Source organism: Ranitomeya imitator, chromosome 7, assembly GCF_032444005.1.
Source record: "Ranitomeya imitator isolate aRanImi1 chromosome 7, aRanImi1.pri, whole genome shotgun sequence".
Taxonomy (NCBI): domain Eukaryota; kingdom Metazoa; phylum Chordata; class Amphibia; order Anura; family Dendrobatidae; genus Ranitomeya; species Ranitomeya imitator.
Genome location: NC_091288.1, coordinates 221,791,436 through 221,802,046, shown reverse-complemented (window position 1 = coordinate 221,802,046; position 10,611 = coordinate 221,791,436).

Below are 10,611 nucleotides of genomic sequence, written 5' to 3'. Positions count from 1 at the left end.
GTGGGATTTATTGTGTCTCTCTTGTCGGACAGGGCGTTGGAGTGGGCTTCGCCGCTGTAGGAGCGTGGCGATCATGTGGTGCAGAGTGCTCCGCTGTTTCTGAGCGCTCTGAAACAGGTCTTTTTAGGACCTCGAGTCACCCATGATACGGCGCTCCAACTGTTGGCATTGACTCAGGGCTCATCCTTGGTCAGCCATTTTTCCGTTCACTTCCGCACCTTAGCATCTGAGCTGGAGTGGTCGGATAAAGCCCTCATCCCTGTATTTTGGAGGGGGCTGGCTGACCATGTGAATGACGCTTTGGCCACTAGGGAGATTCCCGCCACACTGGAGGAGCTAATAGCAGTATCAACTCACATAGACCTGTCCTATTGACCTCTTGCCTGGTGCTGAGCCTCCTCGGGGTCGAGTCTATCCGTTATCTCTCCAGGAGATAAAGGCAATGTCTCAGTACATCTAGGAGAATCTGGCAAGATGATTCATTAGGAAGTCAGTGTCACCTGCAGGGGCTGGGTTTTTTTTTTCGTGCAGAAGAAGAACGGAGAATTACGTCCATGCATAGATTACAGGGGTCTTAACGCCATCACCGTTAAGAACAAGTACCCACTACCCCTGATTTCTGAGCTCTTTGATAGGCTACAGGGAGCAAGGGTATTTACTAAACAGGATCTTTGGGGTGCTTACAACCTGATTCGCATCCGTGAGGGGGACGAATGGAAGGCGGCATTTAACACCAGGGATGGGCACCATGAATACCTGGTGATGCCCTTCGGACTCTGTAATGCGCCTGTCTTTTTCCTAGACTTTGTGAATGATATCTTCCCGGATATGCTCTCCACCTCGGTATATACACAGACTGCCCAGCACCTAAATTCTCGCCAGGCCAGATAGTCCCTGTTCTACTCCCGGTTCCATTTCACCCTCCATTTTCTCTCCGGGAAGAAGAACATTTATGCTGATGCTCTCTCCCGCTCCGTAGTGTCATCAGTGGAGGAGGAACCTCGGCTTATTGTCCTTTCTGAGACCCTGAGGACTGTGGCTCCGGTTTCGCCAGAATCTGTGCCCCCAGGCAAGACTTTTGCGCCATCAAATTTGTGACTGGAGGTTCTCTCTCGGGTTCACTCGTCCAGGTTAGGTGGACACTTTGGGACCAAAAGGACATCTGAGCTTCTGGCTAGGATGTAGTGGTGGCCGCATATGGCCCGTGATGTCGGAGACCATATTTGATTGTGTGTCTCCTGCGCCAAGAATAAGTCTTCTCGACAACTGCCAGCTGGGATATTTTATCCCCTGCCGGTGGCAGACAGGCCCTGGGAAATGGTCGGGATGTACTTTGTGGTGGGCTTACCCAAGTCCCATGGCTGCTCCATCATTTGGGTAATCACTGACCATTTTTCTAAAATGGTGCACTTGGTGCCACTTCCTCGGCTACCTTCTGCACGGGCAATGGCAGCGTTGTTTATAAAGCACATTTTCTGCCTACATGGTATGCCGGACAAAATTGTCAGTGCCCGGGGTCCCCAGTGTTAGGGCTAACGGAACGCACCAAATTATAAGAGAGATGGTATAAGGTGCGTTCGCAGCCTGGGGTCCACCGTGCAGAGATGGAACCTGCTGCTGAGTAATGACGGACTATATGGCGGTACAATGTGGATACACACATGGGTTAACTTCACCCTGTGTGAAGAAAGCAAACCCTGTTGCGTCACAGGGTCGCGGTACCGCACCAAGAGCGCAAGCAAGGAGTCTCAGGACTCTATCCCAAGACACAGGGTTAGAGTACGTTCAGACCACTTGCGCTCGACACCGCAACTGGGGTGTCAAAGTAACAAAAAATATAACTTAAAGCACAAGAGTGCATGCTGTACCGCATAGTTGGACGCCACTAACCACCCAGACTTGGGATAGGAAAGCGCTCTATAAGCGCACTGGCGGTTACAGCAATAGACGCTGTATCGTGTGTCTTTATGTTGACAACTTAGTCGGGTCCCAGACAGCAAGCATCCACCTTTTGCGAACAGTCATACACAAGGGAGGGGATTTTAAATTACGACTTGCACTCATCAACACACACACACTATTCCAAAAGTACACTAGGGCATGGCCGTGCGGCCATGTGAACCTTTTATAGCTACAGCAAGAACAGGACCTTCCCAGAAGGACCAATGGGAGTCAGCCACAGAAGAAGAACACCTTCAGGACCTTCCTAAAGGACCAATGGGATTTGCTGCAGTATCTAAGCATGTGACCCTTGATCTCCAATGAGAGATCTTGCCCTGGGCATGCTCAGAAAGAGAAGAGCAGGACTTAGTCCCAAACACGTCTGCTCGCCGCTGCCCAGTACTGGCTACAATGGCAGAAGCTGCAAAGGCAGCAGTAGTGAGTCATCCAGTATCTGCCTGAGCTAGATGCTGGGACCGATGTCTCCGCTGAGCAGACTCCACTGCGGCTGGAGAAGAATGGGAGACCGCAGCGGAGATGGTTCCCATGTGCAGAGGCGGGATCTCGACACCTAACACCCAGTTTGCATTGCGGTTCTGGAGAGAGCTTTGCATCTATTCGGCATCGAGTTGAATCTCTCTTCAGCATACCATCCCGAGACGAATGGCTTGGTAGAGAGGGCCAACCAGACCTTGGTCACATATCTGCGACATTTTGTTTCAGCAAGGAAGGATGAATGGTCATCCTTGCTACCGTGGGTGGAGTTTGCCCTGAACAGTGCCATAGCCGACTCCACAGGGCAGACCCCCTTCCTCCTTAACTATGTTCAGCATCCCCGGGTTCCTGTGCCTATGCCCGTGTCTTCTGCTGTCTCCAGGGTGGCAGACAGGGCTGTGGAGGCACGGGACATTTGGGACCGCACTCAGGATGCCATCCGGGCCTCCAAGGAGAGAATGAGGTCCTCCGCTGATGCACATTGGTGCCCCGCTCCGACCTTTGCTCCTGGCGATTTAGTGTGGCTCTCCGCCCGTAACATCAGGCTGCGAGTTGAGTCCACTAAGTTTGTACGTCGCTACTTGGGTCCCTTCAAGGTCCTCGAACAGGTTAACCCTGTGGCCTACCGTCTGGCCCTTCCTCCACGCCTGGGTATCACAGACACCTTTCATGTGTCCCTCTTGAAGCCTGTACACATGTCCTGTTTTCTGAGTCATCTGCCGGGACATCGGTTTCGTCTACAGACGATTACTAGGTAAATGCTATCTTGGTGTGTAAGATGGTATGTGGCAAAAAATTTTGTTTGGTGGATTGAAAGGGTTATGGCCCAGAGGAAATGTCCTGGGAGCCTGCTGAGCACATTCGAGCTCCGCAGCTCATTGCTGCCTTCGAGCGTAGCGAGGTCCAAGGGGGGGCCCTAGGAGGGGGGTAATGTTAGGTCTCGATTTCTCACTGCTGCACAGGAGGAATCTCGAACCACCTCCGCTGCGGTCTCCCATTCTTCTCCAGCCGCAGTGAAGCCTGCTCAGCGGAAACGTTGGTGCCAGCGTCTGGCTCAGGCAGATACTGTGCGCCTGGTGACTGCTGCCCTTCCAGGCTCAGCCATTGTAGCCAGTACTGGTCAGCGGCGAGCAGACGCTTCTGGGACTAAGTCCTGCTTTTCTCCTTCTGAGCATGCCCAAGGGAAGACCTCTTATTGGAGGTCGGGGGTCACATACTCAGGTCCTGTAGTAGCTCCTATTGGTCCACTAGGAAGGTCCAAAGAGGCTACAACTATAAAAAGTTTGCATGGCCGCACGGCCATGCGCTAGTATCAATTGTGTTTGGCTGTTGCCAGTGGATACTCTACCACTCAGTCATATGTGGAGAGTCTGTTTAGCTCTGGGACTGTACACTCAGGCAGGCAGCTAGCATCAGTGGGGGCAATTAGCCTTGGCTTAGCATCTGGTTCCTTCATGTGTGCGGTTAGCACAGAAGAGTTCCAGAGCAAGCGCCACCCTAGTTAGGGTCTTAGTTTTCTGTGTACGGCGCGACTCTGTGAAGCAACAGAGGTTGCTTACATTTCACACGGGGTGAAGCTTAACCCACGGGTGAGCTCAGTGTCCATCCACCATTACTTAGCAGCAGGTATCTCTGCACGGTGGACCCCGGGCTGCGAACGCACCTCGTATCTATCTCCCATTGCTCGGTGCATTCCGCTAGCCCTAACAGTGGGATTGTCCTGGAGGGCAGCCTCATGTTGTCAACCAAAGACTGGAGTTCATTGAGATTATGTCATAAATATCTTACATAGGAAATCAACATCTGCTTCTTTGCGCCGTTATTTGCCATAACGGAGCCTTGATCTTTGCAATTAAAGACTTTACGAGCTTATCTTTTCTTAGAATACCTGTCACCAGGTCAAAAGTTGAGTGTTTTTCCACTTATTTTATTCCTGCTGCTACCCTAAGAATTGCATTTTTTAGTTCTATACATGGTTCCAGAGAGATGGGCCTTTATATTTATTGCTAATTTTTATGGTCTTCACCAATGTAATTATGTAGTATATTAACATTATTCTATAGGCCAATACCGTAAAGACAAAAAACACATTTCTATAAATTCAGGTCTTATATTTTATTATTTATGCACAAACACTTGTCAAAAAATCCTTACTATTTCATAGAAAAGCAGAGTGAGAGTTGTAGTTTTGAACATACATTCAGTAGGGAACATTTCGGATTTTAAAATAATTTTTCCAGCTGGTGTTATAAAGTATTCTAATTTACTGAGATAATAACTTTTGGGTTTTCATTGGCTGTAAGCCATAATCATCAACATTAACAGAAATAAACACTCTGTGTAATGACTCTATATACGATATGAAAGACTTTATTGATCCTGAGGGAAATTATGATATTACAGCAGCGTTTCAAACATTACAACATTACATTACATAAACTAATTACCAGACACAGATCTTGCACATGACTAACACATTACATAACAAACAAATGTGGGTGAATGCAGGTACTTAAATCTCCGATCATTGCCATTAGTGCACCGGCCATAGGTCATTGTCGTTTTTCACCTTTAGGAAATGATTATACGTCCCCATAGCAGTAGGTACAAGCGATTTCCTGAATTTCTCCTTGCACCTTACTAGTATCATGCGGCTGCTGAATGTGCTCTTCTGCTCCTATAGTGGTTGTGTATTATTGATCATTATAGTCCTACACTTCTTCTGAATCCTATCCTCCAATATCTCCTCAGAAGAGGCCAGATGGAGCCAACAGCCGCGCTGCCTTCTTGATAAGTCTGTTGAGCTTATTAGCGTCAGCTACTCGCACACTACTGCCCCAGCATATGATAGCAAAAAAGATGACGCTTGCCACAACGGACTGGTAGAACATTTCCAGCATTGAACGACCTGAGCTTCTGAAGAAAGTACCGTCTGCTCATTCCCTTCTTGTAAACCTTCTCCGTATGACACCTCCAACCGAGTTTACGGTCAAGGTGAACCCCCAAATATTTGTAGCTCTCAACCATCTCCACCTCTTGGCCAGCAATAGTGATCGGTAAATAATCCTCCTTTTTATTTCTATAACTCACCACCAACTCCTTGGTTTTCTTTACATTTCGTTCTAGACAGTTTGTCCGGCACCAATCCACAAAGTCAGAACGCACCCTTCTATATTCCTCTTCCCCCCGGCCCCCCACAATGCCCCCTACAATCACGGAGTCATCTGAGAATGTTTGGAGGCGACAGATCTGATTTATTCTGAAAGTCAGCTGTGTACAATGTGAAGAGGAAGGGCGACAGCTCTGTACCCTGAGGGGCTCCAACACTGCTCCGTACGCTGCCAGACACCACCTCCCCCATCCTTACACACTGCGGCCTGTCCGTCAGGAAGTCGTTTATCCAGGTCACCATCCCTCATCTACCGCCATATCAGTCAGCTTATTATATAGTAAGGGCGGCTGTAAGGTATTGGAAGCACTTGAGAAGTCAAAAAACATGGCGCGGACTACAGATCCATCATTGTCCAAGAATGAATGTACTGTATGTCGCCAAGACACCACCGCATCATCCACCCCCAATCTCTGCTTGTATGCCAACTGTAGGGGGTCAGTAAAAGCCCTCACCCTCGGACACAAGTAGGCGAGTATTATCCTCACCAAGGACTTCATAGCAGCTGATGTTAAGGCCACTGGACGATAGTCGTGTAGGGAAGTCGGAAAAGTGATCTTGGGACCCATCACCAGGCAGGTGGTCTTCCACAGCATTGGTACTCTCTGTAATTGTAGGCTCATGTTAAACAGGAGCTGGAAGACAGTTGGTTTGCGCACGCTCTGAGGACACGTGGGCTGAGGCCATCGAGCCCAGCTGCTTTGCCAATGACTAATGTACTAAACTGTTTCCTCACATCGCTTGTCGAGACAGTGAAAGGAAGCAGCTTATCCCCCAATGTCAATGCTGCCGATCGTTCCCCTGCTCCACCCATGATGACGCTGCGCATGTGTTGGTGAATCTGTTGAAAAACTCGTTCCATTCATTAGCCAAGGGCAGATCCACTTCCCCACGCTCCGGCTTTGCCTTCAACCCAGTTATCTGCTTCATGCCCGACCTCACCTCCATGGAATTGTTGTGTGACAATTTATTTTCTATAAGATGTGAGATTCACTTTTTGTATTGAGGAACTGAACTAAATTCACTTTTTGATGATATTCTAATTTTGTGAGAAGCTCCTGAGCGTTAAATGTGATATTCTTGTTTCTCTTGCTCTAATGTGAGTTAAAATTGAAAATCCCATATTTGATGATTGAGTTATACAAAATATGTGAAGTTTGTGCTTGTTTTTATTCAACTTTTTAAAAGAGAAATAACAGAAGCTAAGTCACGTAGCAGAGTGTAATGTGCGGCACATATTGTACTAAATCAATGTTTAATAATGTGTTGAATAGTGTTGAGCGATACCTTCCGATATTTGAAAGTATCGGTATCAGATTGTTTCGGCCGATATCCAAAAAATATCGGATATCGCCGATACCGATACCCGATACCAATGCAAGTCAATGGGACACAAATATCGGAATGTATCCTGGATGGAAACTCTCCTTCAGGCCCTGGGATCCATATTCATGTAAAAAATAAAGAATAAAAATAAAAAATATGGATATACTCACCCTCGGACGAACCCTGGCTGTCACCGCTGCAAGCGTCCGCCTCCGTTCCTGAGAATGCAGAGAGTGAAGGACCTTCGATGACGTCGCGGTCAGGTGACCACTCACGTGACCGCGACGTCATCGAAGGTCCTTCACTCTCTGCATTCTTAGGAACGGAGGCAGACGCTCGCAGCGGTGACAGCCAGGGTTCGTCCGAGGGTGAGTATATCCATATTTTTTATTTTTATTCTTTATTTTTTACATGAATATGGATCCCAGGGCCTGAAAGAGAGTCTCCGCTCCTCCAGACCCTGGGAACCATACGCACCGCACACGACGAAGATGACTGGGAACTTATTGGAGCTTCCGATTCCGATTTCCGATATCGCAAAAATATCAGAACTCGGTATCGGAATTCCGATACAGCAAATATCGGTCGATACCCGATACTTGCAGTATCGGAATGCTCAACACTAGTGTTGAAATATTCCAGTTTTACACTAATCACTAGAGCAGACCCTAGACTGACTCTTCCTTGTATTGAATTTCTTACATCTACACCTTTCTGTAAAACCACAGGATCTTTGCCATGATTTGCCTCTTTAGCTTCGGGTTAGCAAAAATAATAACAAGAGACTCTGCTGTTGGAAAAGACATAAATATCAACCAGTTGACATTGGTAAAAGGGTTCTTAGGGTTGGGATTTAGTGACAAAAACAAAATTTCACTTATGCAGAATATGATGGAAATTGTAAGGAACAACCACATGGTTCTTATGGCATTAACGTGAGCCTGGTATTTGGTTTGGGATAATCCAGATTCCTTTTGCCTCATTTTTCGTAGGTGTCTTATGAGAGAAGAATTGATCACCATGATAGAGACCAAGATCAGTAGAAATGGCACACAGCACCCTATAGTTAAAGTGGTTTGTGCATAAATGGGCTGAAGATGGAAAGTCCAATTAATAAATATGGGGTCAATGGTGCTATTCTCAGGGTATTGTAGAGTGATGTGCAGATTTGTAGCCCAGATGGAGGGAAGACTAATGAAGAAACAGATCACAGCTGACAGAAGAAGAAGACGTGGTAGATACATTGAGATGTTCCTCTTGGACCAGAGAAAGAATGGATGACTGAAGGTAGAGATGGTGACACAGTAATACATGCAGAGCCAGGCAGTGAGCCAGAAGGTGAAGTATACGAGAGTCAGCGTGCCCACCATGATCGGGATAATGATCTCCCTAACAAACACTAAAGATATGAAGAACATGCATAATAGACCCTGGATGCTGAACAGAGACGGGAGAGCGATGTTCACCATTCCGATGACAAGGTGGAGAAGATCAGGAGGATTCAGCTTCTGTCCAGTCTTCAGGCTCTTGACACCAGACACCATGATGCACACGTTCAGAATATATCCCACCCCACTCTGCAAGATGCCGAAAATTATCACAGGGATCCATCCCGTAAACTGCATCTTTAGCCTCCTGTGGATGTCTGTGTTCCAACAAGTAATGATTTTGGTTGGACTTTAAAAAATACCTTATGTTTGATGTACAAGTTATGCAAAGTGTCTTCTTGAGTTTGATTTTTTTTTCAGATTTGCAAATCAGATGTTTATACTTCGGTTACAACCAAATGATGTTGCAGAGTGTAACAAGGAGGCGCAGTGTGAGGGTTCCGTCTCGTCCAGATATCATTAGACCAGATATTGTTTCTCTTGACAATTCTGTGTTCTCGAGGTTTTTCTTTTTCTACGTTCTGGAGTATATAAATGTACGTCATCCTGGTAGTACACCGCAGTCACGCAGAACAGGTTTTGATTTTTCAAGGATAAAGCGGGGGGGCTGCAATGTGCACAGCTAAATGAAAGCCCCCCCATGACTGTGGTGCCAAGGGGAGTGGGAACATTTAAAGGCAGTGCAGTGGGATTGGTTCAAAGGGGACAAAGGAGGGGGCGGGTGATTAGGCTGAGGAGGATGTGGGTATAAAGAAAAATGTGTGGTTAGGGACAGTACATGTGGCGTTAGCAGGGAAAGAAGAAAGAAAGCACACGTGCTTACCATGGCCTCTGTAGATTCCATGCTGTTGCTGCTGCGGGACATGGCCCGGTCGAGAAGGGGTGGCTGACTGGAGGACCAGCTGGCGACGCTTCTTGGAGCACAAGGAACCCAGGGCACCAGGACAAGGAGGACCCGGCCACCGGAACGTCTATCGCCTGAGGCGTGTACGCGCAGTAGACGCCGGCCTCAGAGCCCTTCAATCTAGAAAAGGGGAAGAAGGATGATAGCAGAAAAGAGGAGGAGGAAAAGCATAGGTGGCGTTTGATTCCACAGACATTCGTTAATTGGCAGCAGGCGTTTGCTATTTTGGCGAGTGTTATTGGTGAAAAGTTTCCGGAAAATTGTTTGGGTCTTTTTTGTTACTTGGATGCTATTGGTGAAGCATTTAGGGCGTAGGGTGGCCTGGCGTGGCTGCGGTATGATGAGCAATTTAGGCAAAGGAAGGCAGTTAGGCCTGAGATAAAATGGGACCAGAAAGATATAGGGTTGTGGTTGAAAGTTATGGCACCAACACGGTTTGGGCAGTCCTTTCACGGGGGTGGAGGGAGTGTTGGGCAGCATCCGGGACAGGGAGGTGGGGGTCAAGGGACTCAGGGCATGAAAGACAAAACAGGGATGTGTTGGCAGTTTAATGACGGCCAATGCAAGTACGGTAGCACTTGTAAATTCAAGCATGTAGGTTCCCACTGCAATGGGGCCTCACATGGAGCGGCCAAATGTTTTAGAAACGCGAGGGGTAGACCTGCAGTGGGTTTTGGTCAAGGGGGTGACACCAGTGAATGTACAAAAGATGGCCCCTTATCTAAATAGGTATCCAGATCGGTTAAAGGCAAAGTTACTTTTCGAAGGTTTTTCTGAGGGTTTTCGGATTCCTCATCCCACTCATGAAGTCCCTTTTTCAAAAAAGAATCTGAGGTTGGCTGATTTACATGCAGACGTAGTTACGGCAAAATTGGCGAAGGAGGTGGATTTGGGGCGAATGGCAGGGCCGTTTAGTTGTTTACCTTGGGAGGGAGTGATTGTTTCGCCCTTGGGAGTTGTTCCAAAGAAGGAACCTAACAATTTTCGTTTGATTCAACATTTGTCATACCCTAAAGGGCTATCTGTTAATGATGGCATTGCTGAGGAGCTATGCTCCGTGGTATACACATCTTTTGATGCAGCCGTGCAATGGGTACGTAGGTATGGCGCTGGTGCGTTGATGGCTAAGACAGATGTTGAATCGGCTTTCTGATTGCTTCCGGTTCACCCCGATAGCATTCCTCTTTGGGGTGGCTTTTGGAATGGGGTTTTTTATTTGGATAGGTGTTTACCCATGGGCTGTTCGATTTCTTGCTCACTATTTGAGTCTTTTAGTACTTTTTTAGAGTGGGTTGTGCGCGATGTTTCACAGGTTCCTTCAGTCATCCACTACCTGGATGATTTTTTGTTTGTTGGACCGCCAGATTCATTAGTGTGTAGGAATTTGT